Source organism: Bolinopsis microptera, chromosome 1, assembly GCF_026151205.1.
Source record: "Bolinopsis microptera isolate Bmic1 chromosome 1, MBARI_Bmic_1.0, whole genome shotgun sequence".
Classification (NCBI taxonomy): Eukaryota; Metazoa; Ctenophora; class Tentaculata; order Lobata; family Bolinopsidae; genus Bolinopsis; species Bolinopsis microptera.
The window spans coordinates 454,402-471,579 of NC_087072.1; the positions used below are offsets into that span (position 1 = coordinate 454,402).

At 49.7% G+C, this 17,178-nt stretch overlaps 3 protein-coding genes across 4 annotated transcripts in view; 2 read left to right on the forward strand and 1 right to left on the reverse strand.

The window, feature by feature from the left end:
- The window catches only part of LOC134816918 (transcription activator BRG1-like), a 762,051-nt gene that overhangs the window by 414,781 nt on the left and 330,092 nt on the right, over positions 1 to 17,178 (forward strand). The window lies entirely within an intron of this gene.
- Positions 1 to 17,178, forward strand: part of LOC134815964 (coiled-coil domain-containing protein 141-like) — a 59,899-nt gene that overhangs the window by 23,074 nt on the left and 19,647 nt on the right. The window lies entirely within an intron of this gene.
- Positions 1 to 17,178, reverse strand: part of LOC134826030 (uncharacterized) — a 32,341-nt gene that overhangs the window by 4,501 nt on the left and 10,662 nt on the right. The window contains exon 3 of one of the 2 annotated variants that reach the window (XR_010161649.1): positions 6,981 to 7,036. The exons of the other annotated variant lie outside the window; for it this stretch is intronic. The gene's annotated coding sequence lies outside the window, so the exon portion shown is untranslated. Of the gene's footprint in view, positions 1 to 6,980; positions 7,037 to 17,178 lie in introns of those variants that run through there. 2 annotated transcript variants of the gene reach the window in all.

Below are 17,178 nucleotides of genomic sequence, written 5' to 3' on the forward strand. Positions count from 1 at the left end.
GGATGACAGTTGGTGATGTTGTCGTGAAACAGTCTCATGATCTCCTCTTCATAGCTGTCTGGTATCACGATTAACTCTCTCGAATCCTTCTCTTTTCTTGAAACCCACTTTCTCTTCAAGAGTCCGCTTTCATCCACTTTCATCAAGCTAAATTGGGTCCAATAGGTGATCAATTTGTCTGGCACACGGTTCACCTGGATTGTTCCCCGGGCGCCGTCTTTAACCCACTGTTTCACAATCCTCAATATTGGATCCAAGTTCTGCTCTGTCTTGATCCTTTCTAAATCTGGTAAGCATTGGTTGTCTGTCTCTGTATCTGGTACTGCAAAGGTAACCTGTTTACAATTACCCTGCTTCTTCTGAAGTCGTGGCATCACATCGATGCTGCAAATACATACAGGAACATCCTTCTCCTTGAGCTTTACCATCCCCACATGTCCATCATGATTGTCCTCGAACAGGAGTTGTAGATCACTTTTCTCCGTTTGATCTCTCTTAGTCACCCCGTTCTCATCATGCTCATCAATTATCATCGCATCTGTACTCTGCTCTCTCCATATCTCATTCTTCCAGCCATTTATCCCCTCACTGATTACTATCTCGCTCCCACTACTACACACTCTACTGTTCTCTCCCATACCGCACATGACGTTATCAGCGTCACTCACCGCACCAAAACTCTTCTCAGAGGATTCACTAACGTCAGGAGCGTTATGACTCGGAATGGTATCGACACCCAGAGACCTGGTAAACTCCTCTCCTCTCGATCTCTCCGCTCCACTGACTTCTGTCTGGCATGATGCTTCCACGAATTTCCTTCTGAATGGAAATCTGCTCAAAAAGTCACACAGCGTGTTCTCTTTTCCTTCAATGTGCACGATATCAAAGGAGTAGTTGGAGAGCTCCTGGCACTTCCTGATTAAGGCAGGATCTGATTTTGAGAACAGGGTGTCGCTCGCTGATAGGAGACTCTTACAGTCCGTTATAACTTTGAACTTGGTGTTTCTGAGATACATCTTCCAGTGATCAATGGCTATCACCATGGCATCAAATTCTAGCTGTGTCTGGCTCCTTTCTCTCTTGTAGGGTGGTACAGCTTTACTATAGAATGCTACTATTCTCCTCTCTCTCTTTCCATCTCGTACTATCTCCTGGCTCAAGGTAGCTCCGTATCCATGTTTGCTAGCGTCCACTGTCAGGTGATATGACTGGAATGGGTCCTCTGTATCAGGTATAGCCAACATCGTACTCTCCGCCACCGCTCTCTTTAGCTCCTCAAACGCCTCCTGGCACTCACTTGTCCACTCAAACTTGGCTTCCTTCGCTGTGAGCCGGTGAAGAGGCTTAGCGATTACACTGTACCTGGGTATCCACTTCCTCACGTAGTTCAAGGCACCTAACACTTCCTGAACCCTCTTCACGGTGGTGGGAACAGGTAGGGCAAGTAGATCCTTAACCCTGTCCTCTGTGATCTGTACTCCGTCCTCGCTGATCGACACACCCACGAATGTAACTTTCTCCCTCAGTAGCATACATTTCTTGGGGGTCAATGTTAGATTTGCTTGAACCAGTCTCATCAGCAAGATCTCCAATCTGTCAAGATGTTCGCTCACAGTCTTTGAACTCAGGAACAGGTCGTCGATGAAGAATATTAACTGTTCTATCGGAACTGTTGCCAGAAGTTTCCACATCACCTTCGAGAACACGCCACTGGAGTTCTTGTGACCCATGATCATACGAGCCCAACAGTATGACCTTCCCCTGTGCATGAACGCTGTAACCTTCTTCGAATCCTCAGAGTATGGTATCTGCCAGAAACTCTTGGAGAGATCGAAGCTTGAATAAATAGAATCTGATCCTATCGTGTCTAACACGTGATTCAAGTTGGGTAACGGGTATTTCTCATCCATGCAGACTTTGTTGGTACCCCTCAGGTCTGCTACCAACCTCCATGATTCAGGATCTGTATTCTTCTTTACCAGAAATATAGGATGGTTGAAGTCACTGGGTCCTTTCAAGGGCTCTGCTATTCCCGCTTTCACCATCTGTTCAATTTGGCGGTCCATCTCTGGCTGAAGTTTGTACGGGGTAGGTATAGGATATGTCCAGCTGGGCGACTCTCCCTCCTTCATCTTGATCTTTGCTTCATACATATTGCAGCACCCGATATCAAATTCATCATGTGAGAAGCAGTCCCTGAATCTCCAGATTATCTCCTTCAGTCTGGTTCTCTCAGCGTTAGACATTGCCACCTCTATCTCGTCCAGCCCGAGTCTCTCAAACAACTCTCTCTGAATCCATTTCTCCCCACCTATCTGTCCTGCTTTACTCCTGGTCTCCTGAGCTTGGTCATCAATTGTAGTCCCTCTCACTCCGACATCGTGACTCCTGCTCCTTTGCACGCCGTGTATGAAATCTTGATCGCCTACCGGCTTCAACAGTGCAATGATCTTGTTCTTGTGAATTGTTATCGGCTCATCAGTTGCGTTAATACACTTCATCGGGACCAGTCTCTTCTCAGAGTGCACAACTGCATGAGCGAACAGAATTCCTGTCTCTCCAATACCTTTCTTGTACTGTGGCTCAATCAAACCCTTGAAGTCCACTCCTTTCGCCTGCAGCTTTCCACTGATGTATTGCACCGTGTTTGGAGGAATGACTGTGACTCTGCTACATCTCACTTTTATCTGCTGCTTAACATTCTCCGGCTTCTCTGTGAACGGCACATCATCTCCGTTATGCAGCACCAATCTGCACTTGTTATAATCCAGCGTCACTCTATTCGATCTCAAGAAATCGTCTCCAATCAGGAACTCTGTGTCTAACAGATCAGTTACCACGAAAGTGTGCACAAACTTATTTCCAGCAACCACCACTTCCATCTCTAACTCTCCTCTGATTTGTATCGTGTCTTGAGAAAATGACTTCAAGGTCATGTCACACGGTCGGATCCCGCTCTCTAGTCTCAGTCCTCTCACAAAACCCGTGGACACAATACTCACAGCCGACCCGCTGTCAACAAAAAGGTAGGCTGCCACTCCTCTGCAACTCCCAGCCACCAAGATGTGTTTCCAGTTCACCGCATTCACCTCCTTCTGCTTCCCATATGATTTTAATTGCGACTGATGGGAAATGAATTTTGTCCAGTCGCACGCCCGTTTAAATGGTCTCTCTGCATTCCATGCTGTTCATTCACTGTGGGTCTGTACTGCCCTCCTCGTTCTCCAGATTGCCCTCTGTTGACGTTACAGAATCTCTGAATGTGTCCCTCACCCTGACAATTATAACAAATCAATGGCCTGCGACTCTCTCCTCTACTCGCACCTCCACTCGCCCCTCTACTCGCACCTCTACTCGCACCTCTGCTACTCCGCTCAACCGGACTCACTCTACTCCTACAAACACTGGCAACATGCCCTTTACCTCCACACAGCTGGCACACAATATTGCTCCAACACGAGTCAGCCTTGTGACCCTTCTTCCCACACATTTGACAGTCATTCTCATCCTCTTCTTTCTCACCTTGCCTGCCAACACCATAAGTAGGTGCCCGGAATTCCAGTGTATTTATTGGATCACTGTCAAGCTCTCCCTCTACTGCCTTGGATATGTGTTCCTCCTGTACAGCTAAACGGATCACACTATCAAAATCCTCTGTCTCCGTGTTCATCTGAAGGAGCCGTCTTTTAATAGCAGGGTCTCTCACGCCCTGTATCAACACAGTGATACCTGCACTCTCTCTCCACAGCTCTCGGGTAGATCTTCTCAGCAGTATCCCGTATTCTCTCTGCGAACTGCTCCACGCTCTCCAACACTTCCTGCTTCATCTTATGGAACGTTGTCCTCATTATTCTTGCATCAGTAGCGGGATATAGCTCTCTTTTCACCGCACCAATCAGCATCTTCACGTCACCTCTCTCATCACTGGATAGCCGGATGTTCTTCACTTTCTTGAACTTTGCATCGTCTTCTATCTGATTTGCAAGCCTCAAGTCGAGATTGTCCTTTACTCCGCATAACAGGACCCACTGCTCGAATCTCTGCAGAAATGTACAGAAATCATCATTTTTCCTGTACCTCGGCGCCTTACATTTCATCGTGTACTCTCCCTTATCTCTCTCTGTATTTCCGGGTTGCAAATCACCACTATCAGTTGTTCTCGCTCTTTCTTGCAACAAGTTGCTCGTTCTCTCCATCTTTACATCTTGTTCCCTCATCAATCTCTCTCGCTCAAGCTCTGCTTCTTCTCTCCACCTGTTCATATCTCTCTCCAACTCTCTCACTCTGCTCAAACACTCCTCTCTCTTCTCGCTCAAATCAAACAACTCCACTTTGCTCTCTTTTATCTCCGCCTCTTTCTCACTTGTGTCCCAAGACTTCATTTCCAATTTCACCTCCACAATCTGATCCACAACCCGTTTTTCCTCCTCTACTAGTTTTCTCATCTCCTGCTCCATGTTTGTGAGTCCAGACATAGTACCACTTTCCTAGGTTCTCCAGATAGTGTAAAAGCACCCTGAACCTACACCTGAGGGGGCACAAGTCAGGGTAAACTTTACTTCCACAACACTCCCACCCTGAGTCACAGCACCCTGAACCTACACCTGAGGGGGCACAAGTCAGGGTAAACTTTACTTCCACAACACTCCCACCCAGAGTTACAGCTCCCTGAACCTACACCTGAGGGGGCACAAGTCAGGGTAAACTTTACTTCCACAACACTCCCACCCTGAGTTACAGCACCCTGAACCTACACCTGAGGGGGCACAAGTCAGGGTAAACTTTACTTCCACAACACTCCCACCCTGAGTTACAGCACCCTGAACCTACACCTGAGGGGGCACAAGTCAGGGTAAACTTTACTTCCACAACACTCCCACCCTGAGTTACAGCACCCTGAACCTACACCTGAGGGGGCACAAGTCAGGGTAAACTTTACTTCCACAACACTCCCACCCTGAGTCACAGCACCCTGAACCTACACCTGAGGGGGCACAAGTCAGGGTAAACTTTACTTCCACAACACTCCCACCCTGAGTCACAGCACCCTGAACCTACACCTGAGGGGGCACAAGTCAGGGTAAACTTTACTTCCACAACACTCCCACCCTGAGTCACAGCACCCTGAACCTACACCTGAGGGGGCACAAGTCAGGGTAAACTTTACTTCCACAACACTCCCACCCTGAGTCACAGCGCCCTGAACCTACACCTGAGGGGGCACAAGTCAGGGTAAACTTTACTTCCACAACACTCCCACCCTGAGTCACAGCACCCTGAACCTACACCTGAGGGGGCACAAGTCAGGGTAAACTTTACTTCCACAACACTCCCACCCTGAGTTACAGCACCCTGAACCTACACCTGAGGGGGCACAAGTCAGGGTAAACTTTACTTCCACAACACTCCCACCCTGAGTCACAGCACCCTGAACCTACACCTGAGGGGGCACAAGTCAGGGTAAACTTTACTTCCACAACACTCCCACCCTGAGTCACAGCACCCTGAACCTACACCTGAGGGGGCACAAGTCAGGGTAAACTTTACTTCCACAACACTCCCACCCTGAGTCACAGCACCCTGAACCTACACCTGAGGGGGCACAAGTCAGGGTAAACTTTACTTCCACAACACTACCACCCTGAGTCACAGCACCCTGAACCTACACCTGAGGGAGCACAAGTCAGGGTAAACTTTACTTCCACAACACTCCCACCCTGAGTCACAGCACCCTGAACCTACACCTGAGGGGGCACAAGTCAGGGTAAACTTTACTTCCACAACACTCCCACCCTGAGTCACAGCGCCCTGAACCTACACCTGAGGGGGCACAAGTCAGGGTAAACTTTACTTCCACAACACTCCCACCCTGAGTCACAGCACCCTGAACCTACACCTGAGGGGGCACAAGTCAGGGTAAACTTTACTTCCACAACACTCCCACCCTGAGTCACAGCACCCTGAACCTACACCTGAGGGGGCACAAGTCAGGGTAAACTTTACTTCCACAACACTCCCACCCTGAGTCACAGCACCCTGAACCTACACCTGAGGGGGCACAAGTCAGGGTAAACTTTACTTCCACAACACTCCCACCCTGAGTCACAGCACCCTGAACCTACACCTGAGGGGGCACAAGTCAGGGTAAACTTTACTTCCACAACACTCCCACCCTGAGTCACAGCACCCTGAACCTACACCTGAGGGGGCACAAGTCAGGGTAAACTTTACTTCCACAACACTCCCACCCTGAGTCACAGCACCCTGAACCTACACCTGAGGGGGCACAAGTCAGGGTAAACTTTACTTCCACAACACTCCCACCCTGAGTCACAGCACCCTGAACCTACACCTGAGGGGGCACAAGTCAGGGTAAACTTTACTTCCACAACACTCCCACCCTGAGTCACAGCACCCTGAACCTACACCTGAGGGGGCACAAGTCAGGGTAAACTTTACTTCCACAACACTCCCACCCTGAGTCACAGCACCCTGAACCTACACCTGAGGGGGCACAAGTCAGGGTAAACTTTACTTCCACAACACTCCCACCCTGAGTCACAGCACCCTGAACCTACACCTGAGGGGGCACAAGTCAGGGTAAACTTTACTTCCACAACACTCCCACCCTGAGTCACAGCACCCTGAACCTACACCTGAGGGGGCACAAGTCAGGGTAAACTTTACTTCCACAACACTCCCACCCTGAGTCACAGCACCCTGAACCTACACCTGAGGGGGCACAAGTCAGGGTAAACTTTACTTCCACAACACTCCCACCCTGAGTCACAGCACCCTGAACCTACACCTGAGGGGGCACAAGTCAGGGTAAACTTTACTTCCACAACACTCCCACCCTGAGTCACAGCACCCTGAACCTACACCTGAGGGGGCACAAGTCAGGGTAAACTTTACTTCCACAACACTCCCACCCTGAGTCACAGCGCCCTGAACCTACACCTGAGGGGGCACAAGTCAGGGTAAACTTGACTTCCACAACACTCCCACCCTGAGTCACAGCACCCTGAACCTACACCTGAGGGGGCACAAGTCAGGGTAAACTTTACTTCCACAACACTCCCCCCCTGAGTCACAGCACCCTGAACCTACACCTGAGGGGGCAAAAGTCAGGGTAAACTTTACTTCCACAACACTCCCACCCTGAGTCACAGCACCCTGAACCTACACCTGAGGGGGCACAAGTCAGGGTAAACTTTACTTCCACAACACTCCCACCCTGAGTCACAGCACCCTGAACCTACACCTGAGGGGGCACAAGTCAGGGTAAACTTTACTTCCACAACACTCCCACCCTGAGTCACAGCACCCTGAACCTACACCTGAGGGGGCACAAGTCAGGGTAAACTTTACTTCCACAACACTCCCACCCTGAGTCACAGCACCCTGAACCTACACCTGAGGGGGCACAAGTCAGGGTAAACTTTACTTCCACAACACTCCCACCCTGAGTCACAGCACCCTGAACCTACACCTGAGGGGGCACAAGTCAGGGTAAACTTTACTTCCACAACACTCCCACCCTGAGTCACAGCACCCTGAACCTACACCTGAGGGGGCACAAGTCAGGGTAAACTTTACTTCCACAACACTCCACCCTGAGTCACAGCACCCTGAACCTACACCTGAGGGGGCACAAGTCAGGGTAAACTTTACTTCCACAACACTCCCACCCTGAGTCACAGCACCCTGAACCTACACCTGAGGGGGCACAAGTCAGGGTAAACTTTACTTCCACAACACTCCCACCCTGAGTCACAGCACCCTGAACCTACACCTGAGGGGGCACAAGTCAGGGTAAACTTTACTTCCACAACACTCCCACCCTGAGTCACAGCACCCTGAACCTACACCTGAGGGAGCACAAGTCAGGGTAAACTTTACTTCCACAACACTCCCACCCTGAGTCACAGCACCCTGAACCTACACCTGAGGGGGCACAAGTCAGGGTAAACTATACTTCCACAACACTCCCACCCTGAGTCACAGCACCCTGAACCTACACCTGAGGGGGCGAAAGTCAGGGTAAACTTTACTTCTACAACACTCCCACCCTGAGTCACAGCACCCTGAACCTACACCTGAGGGGGCACAAGTCAGGGTAAACTTTACTTCCACAACACTCCCACCCTGAGTCACAGCACCCTGAACCTACACCTGAGGGGGCACAAGTCAGGGTAAACTTTACTTCCACAACACTCCCACCCTGAGTCACAGCACCCTGAACCTACACCTGAGGGGGCACAAGTCAGGGTAAACTTTACTTCCACAACACTCCCACCCTGAGTCACAGCACCCTGAACCTACACCTGAGGGGGCACAAGTCAGGGTAAACTTTACTTCCACAACACTCCCACCCTGAGTCACAGCACCCTGAACCTACACCTGAGGGGGCACAAGTCAGGGTAAACTTTACTTCCACAACACTCCCACCCTGAGTCACAGCACCCTGAACCTACACCTGAGGGGGCACAAGTCAGGGTAAACTTTACTTCCACAACACTCCCACCCTGAGTCACAGCACCCTGAACCTACACCTGAGGGGGCACAAGTCAGGGTAAACTTTACTTCCACAACACTCCCACCCTGAGTCACAGCACCCTGAACCTACACCTGAGGGGGCACAAGTCAGGGTAAACTTTACTTCCACAACACTCCCACCCTGAGTCACAGCACCCTGAACCTACACCTGAGGGGGCACAAGTCAGGGTAAACTTTACTTCCACAACACTCCCACCCTGAGTCACAGCACCCTGAACCTACACCTGAGGGGGCACAAGTCAGGGTAAACTTTACTTCCACAACACTCCCACCCTGAGTCACAGCACCCTGAACCTACACCTGAGGGGGCACAAGTCAGGGTAAACTTTACTTCCACAACACTCCCACCCTGAGTCACAGCACCCTGAACCTACACCTGAGGGGGCACAAGTCAGGGTAAACTTTACTTCCACAACACTCCCACCCTGAGTCACAGCACCCTGAACCTACACCTGAGGGGGCACAAGTCAGGGTAAACTTTACTTCCACAACACTCCCACCCTGAGTCACAGCACCCTGAACCTACACCTGAGGGGGCACAAGTCAGGGTAAACTTTACTTCCACAACACTCCCACCCTGAGTCACAGCACCCTGAACCTACACCTGAGGGGGCACAAGTCAGGGTAAACTTTACTTCCACAACACTCCCACCCTGAGTCACAGCACCCTGAACCTACACCTGAGGGGGCACAAGTCAGGGTAAACTTTACTTCCACAACACTCCCACCCTGAGTCACAGCACCCTGAACCTACACCTGAGGGGGCACAAGTCAGGGTAAACTTTACTTCCACAACACTCCCACCCTGAGTCACAGCACCCTGAACCTACACCTGAGGGGGCACAAGTCAGGGTAAACTTTACTTCCACAACACTCCCACCCTGAGTCACAGCACCCTGAACCTACACCTGAGGGGGCACAAGTCAGGGTAAACTTTACTTCCACAACACTCCCACCCTGAGTCACAGCACCCTGAACCTACACCTGAGGGGGCACAAGTCAGGGTAAACTTTACTTCCACAACACTCCCACCCTGAGTCACAGCACCCTGAACCTACACCTGAGGGGGCACAAGTCAGGGTAAACTTTACTTCCACAACACTCCCACCCTGAGTCACAGCACCCTGAACCTACACCTGAGGGGGCACAAGTCAGGGTAAACTTTACTTCCACAACACTCCCACCCTGAGTCACAGCACCCTGAACCTACACCTGAGGGGGCACAAGTCAGGGTAAACTTTACTTCCACAACACTCCCACCCTGAGTCACAGCACCCTGAACCTACACCTGAGGGGGCACAAGTCAGGGTAAACTTTACTTCCACAACACTCCCACCCTGAGTCACAGCACCCTGAACCTACACCTGAGGGGGCACAAGTCAGGGTAAACTTTACTTCCACAACACTCCCACCCTGAGTCACAGCACCCTGAACCTACACCTGAGGGGGCACAAGTCAGGGTAAACTTTACTTCCACAACACTCCCACCCTGAGTCACAGCACCCTGAACCTACACCTGAGGGGGCACAAGTCAGGGTAAACTTTACTTCCACAACACTCCCACCCTGAGTCACAGCACCCTGAACCTACACCTGAGGGGGCACAAGTCAGGGTAAACTTTACTTCCACAACACTCCCACCCTGAGTCACAGCACCCTGAACCTACACCTGAGGGGGCACAAGTCAGGGTAAACTTTACTTCCACAACACTCCCACCCTGAGTCACAGCACCCTGAACCTACACCTGAGGGGGCACAAGTCAGGGTAAACTTTACTTCCACAACACTCCCACCCTGAGTCACAGCACCCTGAACCTACACCTGAGGGGGCACAAGTCAGGGTAAACTTTACTTCCACAACACTCCCACCCTGAGTCACAGCACCCTGAACCTACACCTGAGGGAGCACAAGTCAGGGTAAACTTTACTTCCACAACACTCCCACCCTGAGTCACAGCACCCTGAACCTACACCTGAGGGGGCACAAGTCAGGGTAAACTTTACTTCCACAACACTCCCACCCTGAGTCACAGCACCCTGAACCTACACCTGAGGGGGCACAAGTCAGGGTAAACTTTACTTCCACAACACTCCCACCCTGAGTCACAGCACCCTGAACCTACACCTGAGGGGGCACAAGTCAGGGTAAACTTTACTTCCACAACACTCCCACCCTGAGTCACAGCACCCTGAACCTACACCTGAGGGGGCACAAGTCAGGGTAAACTTTACTTCCACAACACTCCCACCCTGAGTCACAGCACCCTGAACCTACACCTGAGGGGGCACAAGTCAGGGTAAACTTTACTTCCACAACACTCCCACCCTGAGTCACAGCACCCTGAACCTACACCTGAGGGGGCACAAGTCAGGGTAAACTTTACTTCCACAACACTCCCACCCTGAGTCACAGCACCCTGAACCTACACCTGAGGGGGCACAAGTCAGGGTAAACTTTACTTCCACAACACTCCCACCCTGAGTCACAGCACCCTGAACCTACACCTGAGGGGGCACAAGTCAGGGTAAACTTTACTTCCACAACACTCCCACCCTGAGTCACAGCACCCTGAACCTACACCTGAGGGGGCACAAGTCAGGGTAAACTTTACTTCCACAACACTCCCACCCTGAGTCACAGCACCCTGAACCTACACCTGAGGGGGCACAAGTCAGGGTAAACTTTACTTCCACAACACTCCCACCCTGAGTCACAGCACCCTGAACCTACACCTGAGGGGGCACAAGTCAGGGTAAACTTTACTTCCACAACACTCCCACCCTGAGTCACAGCACCCTGAACCTACACCTGAGGGGGCACAAGTCAGGGTAAACTTTACTTCCACAACACTCCCACCCTGAGTCACAGCACCCTGAACCTACACCTGAGGGGGCACAAGTCAGGGTAAACTTTACTTCCACAACACTCCCACCCTGAGTCACAGCACCCTGAACCTACACCTGAGGGGGCACAAGTCAGGGTAAACTTTACTTCCACAACACTCCCACCCTGAGTCACAGCACCCTGAACCTACACCTGAGGGGGCACAAGTCAGGGTAAACTTTACTTCCACAACACTCCCACCCTGAGTCACAGCACCCTGAACCTACACCTGAGGGGGCACAAGTCAGGGTAAACTTTACTTCCACAACACTCCCACCCTGAGTCACAGCACCCTGAACCTACACCTGAGGGGGCACAAGTCAGGGTAAACTTTACTTCCACAACACTCCCACCCTGAGTCACAGCACCCTGAACCTACACCTGAGGGGGCACAAGTCAGGGTAAACTTTACTTCCACAACACTCCCACCCTGAGTCACAGCACCCTGAACCTACACCTGAGGGAGCACAAGTCAGGGTAAACTTTACTTCCACAACACTCCCACCCTGAGTCACAGCACCCTGAACCTACACCTGAGGGGGCACAAGTCAGGGTAAACTTTACTTCCACAACACTCCCACCCTGAGTCACAGCACCCTGAACCTACACCTGAGGGGGCACAAGTCAGGGTAAACTTTACTTCCACAACACTCCCACCCTGAGTCACAGCACCCTGAACCTACACCTGAGGGGGCACAAGTCAGGGTAAACTTTACTTCCACAACACTCCCACCCTGAGTCACAGCACCCTGAACCTACACCTGAGGGAGCACAAGTCAGGGTAAACTTTACTTCCACAACACTCCCACCCTGAGTTACAGCACCCTGAACCTACACCTGAGGGGGCACAAGTCAGGGTAAACTTTACTTCCACAACACTCCCACCCTGAGTCACAGCACCCTGAACCTACACCTGAGGGGGCACAAGTCAGGGTAAACTTTACTTCCACAACACTCCCACCCTGAGTCACAGCACCCTGAACCTACACCTGAGGGGGCACAAGTCAGGGTAAACTTTACTTCCACAACACTCCCACCCTGAGTCACAGCACCCTGAACCTACACCTGAGGGGGCACAAGTCAGGGTAAACTTTACTTCCACAACACTCCCACCCAGAGTCACAGCGCCCTGAACCTACACCTGAGGGGGCACAAGTCAGGGTAAACTTTACTTCCACAACACTCCCACCCTGAGTCACAGCACCCTGAACCTACACCTGAGGGGGCACAAGTCAGGGTAAACTTTACTTCCACAACACTCCCACCCTGATCCTGAGTCACAGCACCCTGAACCTATACCTGAGGGGGCACAAGTCAGGGTAAACTTTACTTCCACAACACTCCCACCCTGAGTCACAGCACCCTGAACCTACACCTGAGGGGGCACAAGTCAGGGTAAACTTTACTTCCACAACACTCCCACCCTGAGTCACAGCACCCTGAACCTACACCTGAGGGGGCACAAGTCAGGGTAAACTTTACTTCCACAACACTCCCACCCTGAGTCACAGCACCCTGAACCTACACCTGAGGGGGCACAAGTCAGGGTAAACTTTACTTCCACAACACTCCCACCCTGATCCTGAGTCACAGCACCCTGAACCTATACCTGAGGGGGCACAAGTCAGGGTAAACTTTACTTCCACAACACTCCCACCCTGAGTCACAGCACCCTGAACCTACACCTGAGGGGGCACAAGTCAGGGTAAACTTTACTTCCACAACACTCCCACCCTGAGTCACAGCACCCTGAACCTACACCTGAGGGGGCACAAGTCAGGGTAAACTTTACTTCCACAACACTCCCACCCTGAGTCACAGCACCCTGAACCTACACCTGAGGGGGCACAAGTCAGGGTAAACTTTACTTCCACAACACTCCCACCCTGAGTCACAGCACCCTGAACCTACACCTGAGGGGGCACAAGTCAGGGTAAACTTTACTTCCACAACACTCCCACCCTGAGTCACAGCACCCTGAACCTACACCTGAGGGGGCACAAGTCAGGGTAAACTTTACTTCCACAACACTCCCACCCTGAGTCACAGCACCCTGAACCTACACCTGAGGGGGCACAAGTCAGGGTAAACTTTACTTCCACAACACTACCACCCTGAGTCACAGCACCCTGAACCTACACCTGAGGGAGCACAAGTCAGGGTAAACTTTACTTCCACAACACTCCCACCCTGAGTCACAGCACCCTGAACCTACACCTGAGGGGGCACAAGTCAGGGTAAACTTTACTTCCACAACACTCCCACCCTGAGTCACAGCACCCTGAACCTACACCTGAGGGGGCACAAGTCAGGGTAAACTTTACTTCCACAACACTCCCACCCGGAGTCACAGCACCCTGAACCTACACCTGAGGGGGCACAAGTCAGGGTAAACTTTACTTCCACAACACTCCCACCCTGAGTCACAGCACCCTGAACCTACACCCGAGGGGGCACAAGTCAGGGTAAACTTTACTTCCACAACACTCCCACCCTGAGTCACAGCACCCTGAACCTACACCTGAGGGGGCACAAGTCAGGGTAAACTTTACTTCCACAACACTCCCACCCTGAGTCACAGCACCCTGAACCTACACCTGAGGGGGCACAAGTCAGGGTAAACTTTACTTCCACAACACATCCACCCTGAGTCACAGCACCCTGAACCTACACCTGAGGGGGCACAAGTCAGGGTAAACTTTACTTCCACAACACTCCCACCCTGAGTCACAGCACCCTGAACCTACACCTGAGGGGGCACAAGTCAGGGTAAACTTTACTTCCACAACACTCCCACCCTGAGTCACAGCACCCTGAACCTACACCTGAGGGGGCACAAGTCAGGGTAAACTTTACTTCCACAACACTCCCACCCTGAGTCACAGCACCCTGAACCTACACCTGAGGGGGCACAAGTCAGGGTAAACTTTACTTCCACAACACTCCCACCCTGAGTCACAGCACCCTGAACCTACACCTGAGGGAGCACAAGTCAGGGTAAACTTTACTTCCACAACACTCCCACCCTGAGTCACAGCACCCTGAACCTACACCTGAGGGGGCACAAGTCAGGGTAAACTTTACTTCCACAACACTCCCACCCTGAGTCACAGCACCCTGAACCTACACCTGAGGGGGCACAAGTCAGGGTAAACTTTACTTCCACAACACTCCCACCCTGAGTCACATCACCCTGAACCTACACCTGAGGGGGCACAAGTCAGGGTAAACTTTACTTCCACAACACTCCCACCCTGAGTCACAGCACCCTGAACCTACACCTGAGGGGGTACAGGTCAGGGTAAACTTTACTTCCACAACACTCCCACCCTGAGTCACAGCGCCCTGAACCTACACCTGAGGGGGCACAAGTCAGGGTAAACTTTACTTCCACCACACTCCCACCCTGAGTCACAGCACCCTGAACCTACACCTGAGGGGGCACAAGTCAGGGTAAACTTTACTTCCACAACACTCCCACCCTGAGTCACAGCACCCTGAACCTACACCTGAGGGGGCACAAGTCAGGGTAAACTTTACTTCCACAACACTCCCACCCTGAGTCACAGCACCCTGAACGGGGGGAATGCAACGTCAATTTATGTCAATTAATGTCAATTAATGTCAATTAATGTCAATTAATGTCAATTAATGTCAATGTCAGTTTTGCAAAATTTTGGAATACTGACATTAATTGACACGATATTTTTCGACCACAGATTATGTAGTTCTACCATATTTTTAGCACTTTAGAACGTTTATATCATCAATTTATTCACTACTATCACATATGGAAATGAGAAATGTGAAAAAAATTCAGATCATTAAACAATAAAACTAAAATAATACGGTTTTCCGAAATTTAATTTTCTTAAATGGGCGTGGCCATCCAAGGGCGTGGTTCTCAACATCATCAGAACTTAAAACCCACATTAAACGAAATGCCTTCATGACATTTATATTTGAATAACGAATCTTAAACAGCTAACATTACTCCTTCATACTAAAAAAGCCGATTCTAGATATTTTACCTGTATAAGAAACCAATAAAATATGGGCGTGGCCGGTGGGGACCGAAGATGGAAGAGTTGGAAGCTGAAATTTTTTTGGTGGTCTTTAAACCTAAGGATCAACAGATAAGAACATACTCATAATTATTCAAGGACATTTTGTTTTTTTGAACCGGTCTAACTTACATAGACGTGAATATCTTGAATATTTATCGAATAATGATAATCTCAAATTTCAAGACAAATTAATGTCAATTAATGTCAATTAATGTCAATTAATGTCAATTAATGTCAATTAATGTCAATTAATGTCAATTAATGTCAATGTCAGTTTGGGGTTTTCATGGAATACTGACATTAATTGACGTTGCATTCCCCCCCCCCCCTGAACCTACACCTGAGGGGGCACAAGTCAGGGTAAACTTTACTTCCACAACACTCCCACCCTGAGTCACAGCACCCTGAACCTACACCTGAGGGGGAGAGCCAGAGAGCCTGACGTTATTCATCAAGATTTAAGGAAAACTAAAACAAATCACTAATACAAAAAGATAGAATCATTATACGTATAAGAAGGAATTTGAGAAACAAAAAGATCTTCGACAGAGTTTCTAATCCAGCTGTTTAGTTAGCCTATTTGCCGAGTCTGCCTACGCTAGCTAACCCTTCAACTACCTTAGGTGAAAAAAATTTAATGCCGAAAAATTTCAGCTAAACTCAAAACGCGGACGAAATTTTCCGGCATTTAATTTTTGTCGACGAAATTTTTGAACGACGAAATATTTGGGACGCCTACTTTTTTGGTATTTTTTGCATCATTAAATTTTGAAAGTTAAAATTGAGTACATACGAATTAATTCAACTTCAGTTAATAATCTAATTTGGAATGATTCATATTTCATACAGTATAAGAATTGAAACATTTCATACCAAAATGATCATAATATCGTAATATCATAACATTTCTCGCCAATTCTACATTAAATCCGCGAATGGATCCAGTTCACTGACAAAGTTTTCAGAGGCGGCATCGGTTATTCCTGCTTTGGAAAACCCTTTAATTATGTCGTCTTTTCTAGTTGATAGAAAGTTGTAGGTGTCTAATGTCTATGATCCATTCCGGCTCACAATTCCGCCTTTTCACACTAGCAATTGTTTACGTTCAAGTTCATGTCAGTAGAAGCTGTTTTTAAAACTGTTATAGCCAGTCGTGGCTTTCATGTTTACATGAAATCGACATGGCCGAAGCCGGATCTTAGCGACAAGCTCAAAGTTCAACTGGATAAAGATAACAATGACGACCCTTTTGCGGTAGCTGTTATTAAGATCAATAACACGAAAGATAAATCAGCAGCTGGAGAAGTGGTGGGACACTTTCCGAGAGAAATAGGCAGGCATGTTCATTTCTTCATAAAGTTAGGCGGGAAAGTCGATGTCTATGTTTATGATGTTAAATTACATAAAAGTTTGACAGCCTTGAAAGGTCTTGAAATACTACTGAATGCGTCGTTCAGAATCTCTGGGGCGAAAAAATTCGCAGTACTCGAGAGGCTTAAAGATCACATAGAGGCGGAAGCTCTCGATAGTCGATACGGGAGGTACGTATCGAGAATGACTCAGACCGAAAATTTTCTAAGTCAAAGTTTTTCAAAGTTTTTCTGAAAACCACTTTTCTCCACGTTTCAATTTCATGCTACCCGGCCCTGTTCATTATTAGCCAACATTT